Here is an 18,769-nt window from a genome sequence, read left to right as displayed (position 1 = left end):
CATCGGTTCCAGTTTTGAGTACTGGCTGCATTAGCACACAGGAGCCAGCAAGTCTCACTGCTGGATAAGGTACTCATTTGATAAAGACTATTAGACTATTAAGCCATTACTGATAATATAATTTACCTTGCTATTATGGTCATTATTATCAGTATTTATGTTGCTTCTGGAAGGTTGACTCAGACAATGCTTTCACTAACCTGGACTTTACCTGAGAACATAATAATTCCTTCCAATATGTTCCCCAAACCTCCTGCAGCTACAGCTCCTGCAGTGGATCAGAGTGGCCTTTCTCCATTCATAGAACTATTTCTATCACAATTTTGGCCTGGGACAGCTATTCCTGCCTAGAAAAACTTGAAACTGTGGCTGAATGGTAGCAGGGACCAAGGACAATGGATTACTCCCCCCATGGATACAGGAACTCCATGCCAGCTGAGCCTTGGCATTATTTCCTGCAATGGAAGTTGTAGGAGAGCTCTGCTCTTCCCCAGCCAACAGAACATGGGCAAGACAAACCAGATCTATTTATATTATTCACCTCACTGCCATGGGATGGGGGCAGACATGGGGCAGACAAGAGGCCACCTTGCTAAAAGGCTTGGTAAAAATACCTGTCCTTATATCCTTTATTTTACCTTTTTTTTCTTCCTCTTAAACAAAGTCTGGATGCTTTTTGAAAGCCGGGACTGTGAAGCAGGACCCAGCTGAATTCACCTGAGCTGGTGCAGGGCACTCTTTTGCAAGCTGGCTGATCACAGTGATCCCATTGTGGGTGGCCCCCCGAAAGCTCCAGGGATACTTCAAAGTAAATGCATTGAGATGGGGGAAGGCAAAGGGAACAAATTTGCATTTTAAATATGACACTTCCATGAATGAATAATAAGGGATTTGTAAGGCTGGCCACCAAGAATTAAAAGAATAAAACCTTCTTCATTGGTGCTACAGTTAATTCTTCAGGCCTGTTTTCCAGTGATATAAACTCAGTTTCTTCCAGCAGGGGCTTTAGGCAGCCAAAATGATTAAAGCAGTCCATCAGTTAAATAACAGACTACTCTAGGGAAGGTGGAGCCCAGAACTTAATCTCATGACACTTGAAACCTGTCAAATTGGCAATTGGACTTCTATAGGAGGTCTCCAGTCAATCTTAGGAATGGTCTGCACATCTTAATATTATGAAAATTAGCATGAAGCAGTTTTCCTAATATTCCTTTAAAATGGAAGTAAGGGTGAATTTTATTTATTTTTATTTTTTTTTTTACTTCCATTAGAGTTCCAGATTTTCAATACTTCATGTGTGGCAGTGACACACATCAGGAGTAACTCAGCTGAATGTCCTCTGTGCTTGGGCCCTGCATCATTGTGAGAGAGTTTGGAGAATGAAGCAGTACATTCACTGTGGTGCTGTGCATCCTTCATTAGTCCTGGCCTCGTTATTGTGAGCCTTCTGATATCCTGCAGGATCCAGCTTCCTCATTTAGAGCCCCCCAAACACCAGCCTTCCAGCAAGAAAAGTCTCCTGCGACACTGCACGTGCTGAGAAACCTCAGTGATGAACACAGGAACCCCATCAGAATTAATTAATTAATTAATTAATAAAAAAAAATCAACAGATAAACAAGCAAATAAATAATTAGCCTCATCTCTGAGTCCCAAGCAGCTCCTCCCCTCAGTGACCAAACTGCCTCCTAACAATGATCAGTTTGGAAAGGAAGAGATTCTTTCTCTCCTGTCATCGGAGTAACAATTAAAAAATGGATTTATCATTAAACTACATCTAACCAAGCACAGCTGGGTGCAGGAAATTTGGCTGACAGAGGCTGGAGAAGATGTTGCAATTGGAGTAATCATGTGGCAATGAAACAGGAGGAGTGGTGGTCATGTGCTTTGAAGTTCTTTATTGAGGACTTTCAGTGTGATACTGGGAAAATTGCTGGACTGTGTGCTGCTGTTTCCTCAGTCACTAAAGCCCAGTTAATATCATGTGCTTTCAAAAGCTTTTGGAGGTGTCCAGATGAGAAATTGTGCTGCACAGCTGACAGAATGCTCCTGCTTTCGATTATTATTATTATTACTATTATTATAGGGGTAAAAAGGACAAAACCAGGGTTGTTTCCTCCTCTGTAGTTTCCAGTGTCATTTAGAAAGGAAAATAGAAAGCTATCTCTGGAATCATTCAAGGCATAAAATAAGAACATAACTAGTACCAAACCTGAATATAAGAATTATTTTGATTTTTAGATGATTAAAAAAAAAAGAAGCATTATCAGAAGAAGACACAAAACTCTGCTTCTGGTAGCTGAAGGAAAATCATATATGATGCCATTTCAGCTACATTTTCTAGGTAAATTTTAAAGAAAGAATTCTGAAGCATAAATGAGATTTTAATTTTAGACACATTATTCTAACATTTGCCTTATTGTTGTCTTCTGAGAAATAAATAATAGAAATAATAAATAATAGAAATAATAAATAATAGAAATAATAAAAAAATACTTTTCTGCAGAAGCACCACGTTCTTCTTTTGGATTCCTGTCCATTTTATTGAGCAGATTGTTTGTGGCTGTGAATCACATTATGGTAAAAAAAAGCAGCAGTCCTAGATCCAGGTACAAGCTCCCTGAATATGGAGCTGGATTCTTTAAAATATTTAGGCATTCAGTAAAGGTTAAGTTATTTTGGAAGGTACTAAAATATTGTTCCTACTCTCAGGCTTTTTAGCAAAGCCAAAAAGAAATTAACACAAAGTGCTGGAACAGTTGGAATAAAGCAGGAAAGAAATCTGAACTTCACGTGTTGCAAGTTTTTGAGGGGTATTTTAAACTAATTAATGATTTTTATTCACCTGATATCCTGACTGTAACACCAGGGCTGAAGAAAATAACCTGTATTTCCAGTTTGGAAACAACAATAAACTAGATAGACTATTTTGTTATTTGATATCTAACTGTCCCCTTGCCTACACCCATGACCAGTTTGTCCTGCTCTGTATCTTATCCTCAGTTTTAGCCACGGACTCTTCCCAAACACATGGGATGAAGCTCTGTGCACTTCACCATCCTCACTGTCTAGTTGGGTGAATTAGAGGCAGTAAGCAGAAAAAGTTGAGTTAAACTCCATGGTGGATCTTCTTTTAAAAACTTTGCAATGATACAATTTGCTTCTTTACATGTTTTTTACTCTTTTTTTTTTCCTCATCTATTTTCTTCAGCATCCCTAAATAGGTCCCATCAAAAATCATGGTTGTGGACTGGATGGACCTCTCCTCTCCTCTCCTCTCCTCTCCTCTCCTCTCCTCTCCTCTCCTCTCCTCTCCTCTCCTCTCCTCTCCTCTCCTCTCCTCTCCTCTCCTCTCCTCTCCTCTCCTCTCCTCTCCTCTCCTCTCCTCTCCTCTCCTCTCCTCTCCTCTCCTCTCCTCTCCTCTCCTCTCTCCTCTCCTCTCCTCTCCTCTCCTCTCCTCTCCTCTCCTCTCCTCTCCTCTCCTCCTCTCCTCTCCTCTCCTCTCCTCTCCTCTCCTCTCCTCTCCTCTCCTCTCCTCTCCTCTCCTCTCCTCTCCTCTCCTCTCCTCTCCTCTCCTCTCCTCTCCTCTCCTCTCCTCTCCTCTCCTCTCCTCTCCTCTCCTCTCCTCTCCTCTCCTCTCCTCTCCTCTCCTCTCCTCTCCTCTCCATGATTTTCCAAAGGATATTTACCCAGATCTGTGCAAAGCCATCATAAAGGAGCAGGCAGCTCCCAAAGCTGGTTCATCATCTGAGATAACATTAAAAGAGAGGCAGGACTGCTCAGCCTGTATTTATAGGAACAGTTTTGCCTGTCTAAAGGAGGGTTCAGAGAACTCACTGAGGCTGAAAATCTAACTTTTAGATGGACAAGTTCAAGATGATGAATCTGACTTTCTCTGCTTGACTTTGGTCTGTCTTTCCTTAGGAATACTTACAGCTGGTTCACATGGGGATTTTTTTTTTATTATTATTATTTTGCATTGAATGAGGTATAAGAAAGAAAATTCAATGGTAAATATCAACACCTTGCTCATGCAGGGGTCACAATCAATATTTGACCCAAACACAAGAGTGAAATTATCAGCAGAGGTCGTGGGAATACGTTTACACCTGAAATGCCTTAGATGGTTAAAAATACACTGGAGTGGAAAATAATGAAACACTACTAAACCCAAACAAAATTATCAGCATGAAGACAAATGACCTACTGCAACCCAGTGCAATCAATTCCCCAGCAGCCCCAATAGGTGGGACCAGTGTGCTTTAAATACACTCAGCAGAGTTCCTGGTATCTGCCCAGAAATGAGCAGATCAAATTAATCCCCAAAGCACTTCTGCTGAAATCACCAGATTTATGCCACAGATATTTTCTCTTCATTTATCTAAACGTATACTTTGAAAAGAGTGTGGTGGAAATAAAATCTCTTTGAGCTTGAATGGTGAGAACTTGGGAGGAACTGACACAATTGTGCTTCTCTAACAGCCTCCAGCAAGTGACTTAATCTCTTTATATCTCAGTTTTGCTGCCTTTAAAACAAGCATATTGAAAGTTCTGCCCCTCAGAGGGGTGCTCAGAGTGTAAGCTGAGACCTGCTGGATGAAAGGAATGCAGGGCTTTTATTTATATGTGTAACAGCATCTTCAGTTCAGCACACAGGTTTACAGTCCATTATTAAAGGAATGTGAGGCAAACAACACTGTTCTGCACTAAATGCTTCAATTTATATTTATTCTAATGAAAAGAGTACCTGGATTCTCATTGACTTCCAGAACTGACAGCCTGTGTTCACTTAATGCCAGCCTCCACAATACCCTCTTATAAATCCATTTTTAATTTATTATTTTTTGCACTTGGCTACATGCAATTCTGCTGCCTCTTGCTCGAGAATCAAACCCTTGGTCCCAGCTCTTGCAAAACCTGATAGTGCATTTCTCATTATGTCCACAGTAATTTCAATTATTTTCTTTTGTCTAAGACTTCCGTTACGCTTTGGTGCCTGTAGACATTTTAAGTAACTACCTTTTTTATTAGCTGACTCAACACATGACAGATTATTCTGTCCAGCTCTTCTCCTTAGGTCTTTTTATCAGCCTAAGTCCTTATACGACCTCTCTTAATGTTCCTGTATTATCTGTGAGGGTGGAAGCACTCAGTGAACTTGACATAAAAACACACCTTTGGGTCAGAGATTTACACCCACTTTTAGAAGAACTGACCCAAACGACCAAAATAATTGAAACAATTTATCCAAACACCGCTGTTCAAATCTGGCAAAGAGAAATGAACACGAAAATAGGCTGTTTTCCCATGGAAAGAGACATGTCAAAATCAAGATTTAAGCTGGGATTGTCACTTTTCCATCCAGTTCCTTATCAGTCATCAGATTGGTCCTTCAGTCCAAAGAATGAAAATAAAATATAGGTTTTGTGCATTCTGGAACCTAACTGCTTGATTGTTTCTTGGGCTTTTCTTCTGCAAAAGGAGAAGGGCTGAAGTCCCTCAGCTGGAGCTGTTTTTCTTGCAGAAGTATTTTCACTTTTGTCAATGTCTGTCTCTCCCTCTGGTTCCCAACAACATCAGAACAGTCAAATATTTAAATCTGTGCTACCTGAAGGTTTTTCTGTGGTAGAACTGACATTCTCAGGCAGAACACACTGCTTTCTTTTGATCCAAGAGTCTTCTGAGGGGTGGATGCCTCAAGCCCATTCCGTTCCATTCCATTCCATTCCATTCCATTCCATTCCATTCCATTCCATTCCATCCCATCCCATCCCATCCCATCCCATCCCATCCCATCCCATCCCAATTATTCTATTCTCTCCCTTTGCTGAACACCACCACGCCTTAGAAAATCCTTACCCCAAACCCACCTCTCCTTGCTGTCTCTCTGGAAATGACTCAGACACAGAAGTTTTAGGCACAATCTACCACAGCTGCTCCAAAAGGCTTCCCAACTGAAGCTAAAAAAAAAAATCTCTGCAGCTTTTCCAGCAAATTCTGTGGCACTTCTTAGCTCAAGACATCATCTTCCTCAGTAGAGTGTAAGAGTGTGGGTACTTCCAGAGACAGAAACACAGCAAAACTGTTTTTAAATTGTTTAAAAATGCTTTAAAAATGTTTCAAAATGTCTTAAGACCACAAAAGAACCACACAGGACCCAGAGAAGACTCCAGGTTAAGGAATATGAGTTGCTACCTTACACTACAGAACTGCAGGATTTGCTTAAGTAACAAATTTGTAATTTAGCCCTGAAGCCAGAGAAATGTTCTTGGTATTTTTAAAATCAGCAATACACCTGAGGCCCCTGGAGGTCTGGCCTGAGCTAGAGCAAGGGCTATGAATGGAAAATACACAAATGTTTATACTCAAGCATCTTTTAGTCTGATTTTCACTTGCATGGCAGGCAATTTTCCTGTCTGTACCGCCATTACACTGAGTTTTCAACTCTTCTTCTCCCCCAAGAAAAGCAACAGTAAGCAAATTTTGTGTGTGGAGAAAAATTCTCATTAACACTCTGAAATAAGTTGGGTATATAGTGACATTTTCAAGAGATCTTCCTCCCTCTAGGATTCATTTCTCCAGAAATTTAACTCAAGATGTACAGAATAGAAACATCACTTCCCATGAGTGGCTCTTCCATCAAAAGACAAAAAAATGAAATAATGTATAAAATTTTCCCTAACCCTGAAACAACCCCCTTAAAAATCAAAGCCTTCCCTTCCTTCTGACATAACATCCTCATCTGAAAAACAGGCTCTTATTGGGACTGTTTCTGCTGTCTCTGGCTCTGGATACTGTGAGTTAAATTAAAAAAAAATAAATCTGTAACTAATATTAAGTTCAGAACAAGTCTTAGTGATCTCACTAAATGCTAATTGAGTTTTAATGCTGTTTTCATTAACTTTGTGCCCTTTCATATAAAGCTGGAGGGCTACTCAGTGATAAGAGAGCCCCACCAATGGAGTCATATGAATGGATGCAAAATGCAAATTCTGGAAGCACTGGGCAATGCTCACAGCAGGGCTTTGACAGGATAAAGATTTTATGGAATGTCATATCAAGACTTGTTGAGGAGGCTGAATGTCAAGAATAAAAGCAACAACAGGAGAAAATGAAAGCAAGAAGGACTCTGAAGTGATGAGGTGGGGTTTTTCTGGTGTTTTTTTGTTTTGTGTTTTTTTTTGTTGTTGTTGTTGGAAACCACAATTAAAAAATTTAACTTTCTACTGTAAGTAGCTAAAAACCCAATAGGAAGCTCATCAAAAGGAGATTAAAAATAAAAATCAAAATCTGACAGAGAGCAAAACCCTGCTTTTCAGTGGAAAGCCTAAGACAGGCTGACTTTCCCAACATGTTCCAGCAAGGGATTTGGCTCTCTGAGCTGCTGCATCGAGCACAAAGCTTAGGCTGGGGATTATTTTTTGGTGGGGGTTGGATGGCAGGAGGAAGACCTCTCATGAACAGGAGAGTCTTACAAAACCAAAGTGTGTTCCTACATGGAACTGCAGGGGAGGATTTGGAGAAAATGTAGAATTTTAGGAGTACCTAAAGAGGCTCCAAGAGAGCTGGAGAGGGATCTTTTACAAGGCATAGAGGGATAGAACAAGAAGGAATGGCTTCACACAGCCACAGAGAAGTTTTTGATTGAATACTAGGAAGAAATTCTTTACTGTGAGGGTGGTGAGGCCCTGAAACTTCTCTGGAAGTGTTCAAGGCCAGGCTGGGTGGGGCTTTAAGCAGCCTGGTCTGGTGAAGGTGTCCCTGCTCATGGTGGGAGGTTGGAATGAGATGGTCTCAAAGGTCCCTTCAGTTTCAGTCTCACAGTGGATGAGAGAAGTGGTGCAGCACCCTGGAAGATGAAAATGTGCTTTCCTGGCTACTGAGCAGCTTTCCTCCACTGTGCCTGTGTGCACCAAGATCTTACCAGGAAAAACACAAATTGTATGGACTCGCAGCGGGATTTTCTGTTCCCATGGAAGTAAGCTCATTAACTTCCCTTTTTTTTTAGATAAAAACAGCCCTCATGACCACTCATTATAAACAGCACAAAAGAAAGAATGACCAGCTTTTTGACTTAGAAAAACGTTTCAAAGGGAAAACATACAGTGTTCATTCACAGAAATGGAGAGCAATCTTAAAGCCCTTTGTTTTGTATTGAAACAATTGAAGCCAACAGTATCCGATTTGCAGGATATTCCGTAGTGAAACTAAACTGATTTTAGCAAAGAAAGTGATCATACAATCAGAATGGCATGGGTTGAGAGGGACCTTTAAGATCATCTCACTCCAACCCCCTGTTGGGGTGTAAAGGATGTCACTCACTGGATCCCAGGTTGCTCAAAGCCCCATCCAACCTGGCTTTGAGCCCTTCCAGGGATGGGGCAGCCACAACTGGTCTGGGCAACCTGTGCCAGTGCTTTACCATCCTCTGATCAAAGAATTTCCTCTGGACATCTCATCTAAACTTGCTCTCTGTCAGTTTAAAACCATCTTCCTTTGCTGTGTCGCTGTACAAAAAAAGTCCCTCTCCCTTCTTTTTATCAGCTCCCTTAAGGTGCTCTAAGATTTTCCCAGAGCCTTCTCTTCTCCAGGCTGAACTCTCTCATCCTCTCCCCAGCTCTCTCTCTCATCCTGTCTGACACAGATACGAACAGAAAAACACACACACAGATTCAGGTATGTAATTCCTAATCCTGTTAGCACTTTGTCCTTCAGCCCCAAGAAAACTGAAGGGAAGGCTGGCTGTGTGTTAACCTCTTGCACTTTCATTCCTTCTCATATCTGGGGAAATCTTTACTTTTATCCCTGACTGTAATAACTTCTGTGATTTTTTTCCACACACCAAGTTCAGGGGATTTTTTTTTAGTGTTGCTGATTACCCCAGATTCCAGGTGCATGTGTGTGCATGCACGTTTATGCGTGCTCAAGGGAAAAAAAATGTTGAGTTCACCTGAAAGAAAATCCACCCACAACAGAAAATTGAACTGAAATTGCTACACCAAAATGTCAGCAGGTTCTAAAATTCAGTATATCCACAATTTTTAAAAAGACATCCTAAGGCAATGGTCTTTTCCTCACCCACATTTTTCAACAGTTGTAGGATACTCAAATTTCACTTTATCCCTGTGAGAATGAAGGACAGAAATGGCTCTGTCTTTGGGTACTCCTGAATGCTATCACATTGGTTCCCTTAATCCCACAAGAGTGAAGGAGAACAGTTTAGTGCTCTGCACAATATTCCTTCTGGCTTTAGGTTTATGTGGTTAAATGAGAATTCAAACTTAGATCTTGCCTTAAACCCTGAGTAAGTGTTTGAACCGGATTCGTGCCATAAACCAGGAGGGTATGAGACATGCAGGAGAAGTCACCATTTAATCTGTTCTGTAGTTACTTCACTTTACCAGAAGTGTAAAGGACTGCTGAGACAGACATTAAACAGACACAGTCACATTGCTTGATAGCAAAGACAGAAAGGAGAGGCAGTCTACTCAAATTCTGGTCTTTTCATCAATAAATGTTTAAGTATTCATTGAAAGTGAAAAAGATGTAAGGAAAAGAAATCAATTCCTCCCTCTCTCTCCCATGTCTGAGCTGATGTGAGTTCCCTTTACCAAAATGATCATCATTCTGCCTCTGAAATAATTTGATTAGATTTAAGGTAAAGCTGCTCTTTAGTTTCTCTTCAGATCAAAATCAAAAATGCATTAGAGATGGAGAACATTCCCTGGTGATCTCTTGGAAAACCTGAGCCATGAAAAATCTGCCCCTCTGGGAGATATCAAACCCAGATGTGCCATGGATGAGGCACCCTCTGGCTCAGCCAGATACTGAGCAAAGGGCATGAGGAAACTCAGTTTTCCATATAACAGCTCATTACAAACAGCAAATAATAAATATTTACCTCAAATCCAGCCTGGAAAATTGCCTCCCCAATTATCTCTGGAAAACTGGTGAGCTTAACTGCATGTCAAGCAACTGTGATATGTTTGTATTAAACAATAAATTATTACCAGCCCTTTTTGACCCAGGAGAAACAGATGTAAATTAATATATACCCAACTCAAGATTAGCATCTGCTACAGAAGAAATGTTGATTAAAAGCCACCATTAAGTAGTTCACAGTAAATACATTGGAAAATTATCCAGGACCAAAGAAGAAAATCAGAAACTATTGCTAGCAGTAGATGGCAGAGAAACATTTAAAAAAAAAAAACCAACAAAACAAAACAAAACAAAAAAAGCCCTAGCTGTTAAAATATATTTTGTACTGATAAAATTAGCCTTAATGAACTATAAAATAAATAAGCCTTAATGAACTATAGCAGCCCCTTGCAATTATTTCTGTACTAGTAAGCTTGGAGAATATATTTGCCACATACTGGTCATTAACAAGATACTCTTTGAAATATGTAATTCAGTAAAGGAGAACTTGCTATAAATTAAAGGGATTCCAGGAAATTTTTGTGCCTGTCACTCCACAGAAATTTCAGTGTCAGAAGAGAAGATTTCCTAGGCCAATGAATACCCAAATTTGTTTAACAGGCTGAAATGGAGGTTTTATAGCTCCTCTCTTGCATTACTTTTCTTCTCTATTGTCTTTTCAATACTGTTTTCCCAAAAAAATGTAAATAAACATTGATCATTGGGATGTGCCTTGTAAGAACATTTAATAGGAGTCCTTAATTGCATGTTGTAAACATAATACAAATGGCAGTTGTAAAACTGAGAACAATTTTGTTCCAAATAATCAACAAGAATGCTTCTTCATAGAGCAAACTCTTACAAGGAACAGTAATATACATTAAAAAAAAACCAAAAGAACCAAAAAATCCACCAATCCTTGCAGAAATTGAAATAGAGGAAATTCCATTTTTGGCTTAAGAAAGAAACTCTTGTTCATTGGATAGGATTTTACGAAAAAGCAGATGCTTTGAAAATATTCCACAGATGATACAGCTTTTTACTTCTTTTTTTTTTAAATTAAATATCTGAAAAGCAGGCAGACAATGAAAAGGGATCAGATGATTGCTGTTTAATGAGTTACTGCTTGTCAGCTGAGAGGCAGTAATGGCTGGGATGTTATTCTTGGCAAGTTTTGATGACATGACATCAGGACTAATGCATTTTACTCTGCACTCTCAGCAGGCTGTGCATGGACAGCCACTGCAGTCCAGCTAACGAGAGGTAATTCAATCAACCTCAGTAATGTGCAAATTGAATTTGTCTCCCTCCACTCCACCTCGCTCATTGTTTCAGTGACAAGAAGTTTCGCCCATCATCTGGGCTGGGATGATGAAATCCACGTGTAAAAGTGGTGGCTCTTTGTGCAAGCCCCACAAATGCAGTAATTTCTGGTGACCTACTTGTGAGGGGAATTAAATGGCTTATGGACTATACAGCAACACTGTAATGTGAAAAAAAATCCCATTTCAGCCTCAAAATGTGGCTGTTGAGGAACTAAGAATCTGTCAAAGCTCAAGCAACGTCCACACCAAACACAAAAGTATAAAAGCCATTTCTCCAGCAGTATTTTAGGAAAAAAAGACTACTGGCTACTGAAGTAGCCAAAAGTCAGCTTTTCCAGATACACCTTAAAAGCCTATCCTGAGAGCTGAAGAACGTTCTGCAAATGAGTGATCATTGTGAAGCAGGTTCCAACCCCTTTTCAAGCCTAATGAAGCTATAAGGAATATTTCAGAAAATTCACTGAGTAGGATGGAATTATAATTCTCTTTTTAAAGTTGGTTTGAGAATCTCACATAGAAAGATGATTGCAATTAGGAGGTTACTATTTACACATTGAACAGACTATATATTACCAAAGATATATTATCAAAATGTGGACATTTCTAGTTCTACTTGAGGAGGTGGAGAGCTAACTAAGACATGGTTACCACCACGTTAGAAAGAATGAAGTGGGAGTTTTAGATTTTTTATCTTATTTTTATAATTTTTATAACTTTATACTTTTATTTCCTAGGAAGAAAAGGAAGCCACCAAAGGAGCCTTGAAGAAGCCCTGATTTTTCTCTCAGTTTTAAAGGGTAACTCCCAAATCATTGTGGTTGCTTTGAAAGAGTCATGTGGCTGCAAAGGAGAATTTAACAACCTGCAGCACATCATGGGATAAGGCCATGTCCCAAAAAAAAGGTTGATCACCACCAAAGCTACAGAGGAAATGGCTGGGACAAAGCACAGCAATTCAAAAAGCACATTTAATCACCTGCAGGGATTTTCCTCTGACACTGAAATGCTTTCCAACCTGTTGAACATCTCCAAGACAGCACTTGGATTTTGGCACTGGAGAAACAGAACAATCTTCCCATCTACCTCACCCTGAGAGCCACAACACCAGACACACCATCCCCTCAAATATCTTTTTTCATGAAGACATAATCACAGATGTGTAGCCTTTCTAAGAGTCTGCCCTGCTGGGACATGAGATTTTCCAGCTAAACTGACAAAATATTTATTCTTTAACAGACTTTTACCAAAGAAAACCTCCTGTGCTGAATTTCAGGTTATCTTCCAGACAACACTGATCCAAAATTGCCTTACTTTGACACCACCACCAAGGATAATAGTCAAGTAACACTTTCAAGGAGTTTGGACACCAACAAGAATCAGGCTCTGTCATGTAGGGAATGTCTCTGATGAAGTTTGTGCTACCCTATTCCCAAGAAAACCTCTGAGAATCTGTGGTGGTTTGACCAGGTGATCACCAAGCTGCTCTATCTCTTCCCTCCTCAGCAGGATTTCAGCAGTGGGAGTGGATAAAATAAGGTGGAACATAAAAAAAAAACATTTGGATGAGGTAAAGGCAGTTTAATAAGGCAAAAGTGAAGGCTGCACATGGAAATAAAGAAAAACAAGAGATTTATTCTCTACTTCCCATCTACAGGCAATGTCCAGCCAGTTGAAATAACTAGAATGATGATAAAACATACAGAATTTGTGGCATTTGTTGGATCAATACAGGCTAGAACAGAACTGGCCATGCCTGTTCCCCCAAACACCAAGCTCTGCACTCAGGGCAGCAACTTCACCCATCACCTCATCATTCCCTGGCCAAGAGGAATTGGTCTCCACAGAGGAACTTACTGCTTTAGCTTTGTAAAAAAGAACCACACGCCCTCCCAAGCTGACTTCACTGCAAATCCACTCACTCCACAGCCCATGGGCACCAGGATGAATGAGGGACTCCCTTGTGCTGATCTTTGCTCTTGTCCCTCACAACAGCAAAAGCTCACTGAGTTTTTGGGGCTCAGTGAGACTGGTAAATCCAGCATTGCTGGCTGAAAATATCAGCTGATAGTGGCACGGTGACGTGAGAGCAGTTTCTGACTCTGTGGTGCTCCTATAAAGAGTTTAATCCTCCCTTCTCCTGGGGCTAGTGATTTATGCCTCAGAGAACCCTCCTGAGCCATTAATCACTGCAACTGCTCCCTGAGCTGAGCACCAACTGCTCCCTCAGACATCACTGCTCCTGGGGAGCTGAGACTATCCATAGGGAAGAGGTCACTTGGCACTGACTCATTCAAGTATTTTAGACTTAAAATTATAACAATCTTTTCCAAGTTGAACCTGAAATTTTCGTCATCTAAAGCCGCAATTGGGCTGTACTTGTCCACAATTCTAGCTGAAATATCAGCTTTTCACAAGCTATTTCCTTAAACATCTGTGAATGGGACAGTAAATGAAAGAAAAACCATTGGTCTGAATCAGTGCATCCATTTTTGTGCTGTTCCACAGTTCAAACTGAATGTGCTGAAAATCACCCTCTTCTGCCAGGTCCTTAGAGGTGTGTCAGGATGGTTTAAGTTTAAAGGATTTACAAAGCATAAATAATTTGTGTCTTCAGAGTGCTTTGGGAAGTTCAGATCAGAGATGTGGCATCCCTCAGAAAGGTCAGCATCGTGAATTCAGTGGGAGTATCCCATTTTCATGCTGATGGCAAAGAAACCTGAGATGGGGTGAAGAGAGCTGCTGGCTGCTACAAAGTCCTACTGACTTTGGAATCAAATCAATGAACTCAAGTTAATTGAGCTGCAGGAACTGTCTGCACATCGACTCTTAAGCAAAGGTAATGTGATACATCCTCCCTTCACTCTCTCACAGAGTTAATGACCTGGCATTATGTGATACTTATAAAGGTCAAGGACCATAAAATGGGCAACAATCATAATCTAAAATACATTAAAACACAGTAACCTGATTGTGTGATGTCCCATAAAAACATTTATCTGTTTGAAGGTTTGTCTCAATAGTAAAAACTCAGAGAAATTCTTGGAGATGAATCTGATTATTTCCTGGCACTTCTGCCTTTCTTGCTTGGTTATTTTGGGGGATTTTTTTTTTCACAAAGCAGACTCTTTCAAAATTTCTTTCTCTACTAGTAATAATTTCTCTCTTCTGCACATTTGTGGCATTTTTCTTGTGCTGTCAGGGAAATAATTTAGCAGGGAGAAGTGGAGACGTGGCCATTGGAACCAGGAAAGTCTTAAAGGATACAAATGTTAGCCTAATTTAAGAAATTGGGCCAAATCATAAACCTAGGTCCATTATGCATTATTATAGTGAAAATTCAGATCTTGTTTTTTGACTCACTTAAATTTGAAGCAAAAAGTTATTGTGGAATCAGAATGTACCTCAATCTTCTTCTCAGAGCAACAACTGAGCAGAGATGCCTGGATCCGAGAAATTAATTTTAGGCTAAAAGACAAGAACTGAAATGACAAGAATTGACACCTGACTCTAAATGTAAGAATGTTTTCAAACTAATAGGGTACAGGGGAAAAAAAATATTAGAGAGCTATTGATTCCTGATTGTGCTGCACAGCAAATATGGCAGCAGTGCCACAGCCAGGGCAGAGGGGTGAATTATTTTAGGATTTCATGACAGCTGCCAAAAATATTATGACCCTTAAAGAGCTTGAAAGATTGAAACAAGATTGAAAACTTAGCCACTCACATAGTAAGCCACATATAGATGTGTGATGAAAACAGAGACACCAAGGAAAGCTCTGTGATAACAATTTAAAAAGCAAAAGCAATACCACAAAATAGAACTTTACGGAGTTCCTTAGGTTAAATTATTTCTCTGTTCAACCAAGGACGGGCTGTGTCAAATCAGCTGTCTGAACCTCAGCCTCATTGATCAGGGTACATAAAACATGTAACCAGATTAGAAGCTTGTAAATGAATTATGCAAGGAAAGCTGTAACTGTGAGGGAGGGGAAAAATAATACAAACTAAAACAATATTTTCTATTTTTCTATGATAATTCAATTTCAATTAAAAACAAGAGAGTTGCATAGTCAGGAAGCACATACTTGGAGCCTGATTATTACTTTTTTACGTGGCCTACAGCCCAATTAAGGAGACATTGTCCAAGATATTGAGATATTAGAAAGAAAATCTTTACTGTGAGGTTGGTGAGACCCTGGCACAGGTTGTCCAGAGAAGCTGTGGCTGCCCCATCCCTGGAATTGTCCCAGGGCAGGTTGAACAGGGCTTGGAGCACCCTGGGGTAGCGGAAGGTGTCCCTGTCCATGGCAGGAGGTTGGAACTGGATGATCTTTAAGGTTCCATCTAAATACAGACCATTCTATGTTTATGTCTGTACATTCAAGATTACATGGAAACTGTAATCAGAGTTCCACTCCTCACTCAGGATAGTTAATATTTTAGAAGTTTACAATGGTTCAAAATCCAAATGGTCAAATTATCAAAAAATGAATGAATGAGTGTTCATTAAAAATTTGATAACTTGTGTCCTGTATCAGGAAAGCTTTGAGCTTTAAGTTGTTAAATGCTGGGAAAATCTGATGAGTCACAGCCCACAGGATTTAAGGAATCTACATGGCAAAGTCTGTGTGCTCAGTCCAGTAACCTCTGTCTGACAGAAATGTGTCTTGGTAATGGTGAAGGCACCCTCTGCTGCGAGGACTTCTCCCAAGAACAGGGCTCAGTCATCATTCATTCTCTCTTTCTTTGGGTAAGGGGATTGAGATGATGAAGTTCTCACTGGAAACTGTATTTTCCAGCTGTCACATACATGCAGCATCTTTCTCAAAGTTTGTCACCTCTATTTTCCTATAAAGAAGGCTTAAAACTTAAGGTTCCAACAGTCTTGATTGTCACTTTGGATAAGTGTGCACTCATGCAAATGAGTCAAAAGAAGGGCACAGAAGGTCTGTCTGGCTGAAATATTGACACTATCCAAAGCTGTTGTTAACAAAAAAGCTTCTTTGAGGCTGCTCCTGCAATGTTGTCCTTTTGAATGGTCACTGATGTTGATGGAACAGCAAAAAGAGCAGCTGCAGTGCTGCTCCAAGATGTGCACAACGTGACCCAAAAGTTCCTGGGCTATTTTCCTAAGGTGTCAGCAAACAAATGTACAGACACAAGTCCTCAGGAGTTTCTCTGCACGCTCTGTAGACGCTTTTCTCTCTCTCTGCCAGACAAACTGCCCCGAGGGAGCAGTGACACACTTATGGCAGGGCCCTCGACAGGCAAAAGTCGGGGCTGGGAGCTCTCCTGAACAGCTGCTCCCTCTCTGCACTCACTGAGCAGCAGCCAGCAATGGCACAGCTGCTTGGGAAACTCACAGGGAAAACTGCTTTTTACTTTGCAAGATTCATCAAGTGATCTCCCCTATGAGAGGAATGGGCTTGTCTGTCCAAGCCGTGTCTGATTTGTGGTGTGGGGAAAAAAATTCTTCTTTGGAGAAGAACTGTTGATTCATATCATTATTGCAAAAGCAGAAACATCAACCAATTTAAAAAAAAAACAAAAAAACCCTTATATGCTAATGATCAAAACAATAAATATTGATCATAGATATTAATGGCATCATTTTTTTAATTCAATGAATAGTGACCTTCAAATTTCTTATCACCAGCCACGAAAGCTAAAGAAGCCTATTTTTAATATCCTGCAAATTGGATTTAAACCACTGGAATGGAGTGGCTGGGGCTTTTTCTTTTGGCTCCTTACTAATCCAGCATGGAACAAACATTCTGAGGAGATGTTAAATGGACGTTCTTGCTAGTCATTACCAAACTTGGGATTTTATTCAGTGATATGTCCTGTGCCAACCAGAGTGTTTAGTAATTAGTTCCCTCACTTGCTTTCCTCCCTTTATTTTGTCTGAAGTCATGGAGAGCTGTTAAATCCCAGCTGTTCTCTATCTCCCTAAAGTGTATAAGTGAGCTTTATATGAACCTGTTTCTTGAGGTAGTCCTTATATCCACTGATATTTTAAAAACCATGGATTTTTAAATAATCTGTTTGCATTAAAAATCACAATACTATTTAATTTATAACTATGGACACAGAAACCCTGAAAACATCCTGGTTTAGATATCCCCAAAGTATAAATATGAAATCTGCTGCACACCACTAGGGCTAAGCTGATTAAGAACCATATATAAAATCAGAAATCATCATTGTTCCAGTATAACTCAATGCAGGTCCTGCCCCCAGTTCTACTGCTCCAGAGTAACTCTTGTTTTAGAAGTTCAATAATTAGTTTCACAACTGATGATGAAAAGTAGAGCATGATATTTTTCCTGGGGCTTTCATTAGTATCTCTAGGTTCACTTCCCTCAAGACATGGATCTCATAGCAGGAGATTAATTTTAGTTTTCCAATGGAGTTTTATTATAAGAATATTTTGTTCTCTGACTTCCTCCACTAAAGGGATTTTGATTAAAATGTATCTAGATGTAATCAACTAATGATGATAAGATTTGTAATTTCCAGTAGATAGGAATATTTAACTATACTAAAAGAAATTGTGTTATATTACAGATTATCCTGATAGAACACATTTCCAAACGAATGCAGAGTAAAAGAAGAGTAATGCAATTAAAATTATTGCAGTTGTTCTAGATTTAAATTATCAGGGCAGATCCTGAATTGTGCACATGAGCAGTGTCTCTTATATAAAAACGAGATAAAAAAATATATAGAAATTATAGTTAGATAAACAGATAGATAGATAGACAGACAGATGGATAGATATGGTGTAAGAACATTGATATTCAGTCATTTCACTGATATCATCCTTGCTTCAGGGCTGGCCAAACACCTAAGTGGAGATTCAAGTGTAGTAAAATATTTTCACCTCTTTGCCCTAGCAATGAAGTTAGGCTTGTGATCATCCTCATCCAAACCAGTGAGATGGTTCTTGACATCCTTCAACAATTTTTATTTTTTTGATTTGTACAATTCCTTCTTGTACCCAAATTTTGAAGACCAGAATGAAGAAGTGCCAAAGCTTAAGAAGGGTGAAGAACCATCTTTCCATGATGGTTTTGAATCAACCCCTTTTAGTTCCCAGTGGAAAGAAGACGCTTTAGTACCCTCATCCTCATGTGGAATAAGAGCATTTCAAGTAACACTGAACACTTGTTAAACAAAAAAATTAACAAAATCTCTCAATCCTTTGTGCTTTCCCAAGGATAGTTTCACTGGACAGTTTCTGTCTGCAGGAAAAGTCCCATTGCTGCTTTTGGGATGCATTTTACCAGATGGGACCCCTGTCCTGGCAGCAGGCACACAGCCCCCCTTTGGGGGGTAGAAAATCTGTAAATCTGATATTCTCTCCTTTAATAATGACCTGGCAACTTTCTGAAGAAGGAGAAACCCAGACATGCTTTGCATCAGGAAGAGAATATCACAAATACTTGATGAGTCATTCTCGCAGGGCAATGAGGGAAAAGAAATAAAGGAAATTTTTTTTTTTTTTTGTGGCTTATAACTTA

The 18,769-nt window shown here is 39.8% G+C and overlaps 1 protein-coding gene across 13 annotated transcripts in view; it reads right to left on the bottom strand.

The window, feature by feature from the left end:
• The window catches only part of TSNARE1 (t-SNARE domain containing 1), a 455,536-nt gene that overhangs the window by 39,453 nt on the left and 397,314 nt on the right, over positions 1-18,769 (bottom strand). The gene's annotated exons all lie outside the window — the stretch shown is intronic.

This window comes from Pseudopodoces humilis, chromosome 1, assembly GCF_049639895.1.
Source record: "Pseudopodoces humilis isolate 2021_Gansu_Grassland_sample_001 chromosome 1, ASM4963989v1, whole genome shotgun sequence".
In the NCBI taxonomy this organism is placed as follows: domain Eukaryota; kingdom Metazoa; phylum Chordata; class Aves; order Passeriformes; family Paridae; genus Pseudopodoces; species Pseudopodoces humilis.
The sequence above is the reverse complement of the archived record's forward strand: the minus strand, read 5'-3'. Positions and strand labels throughout refer to the sequence as shown.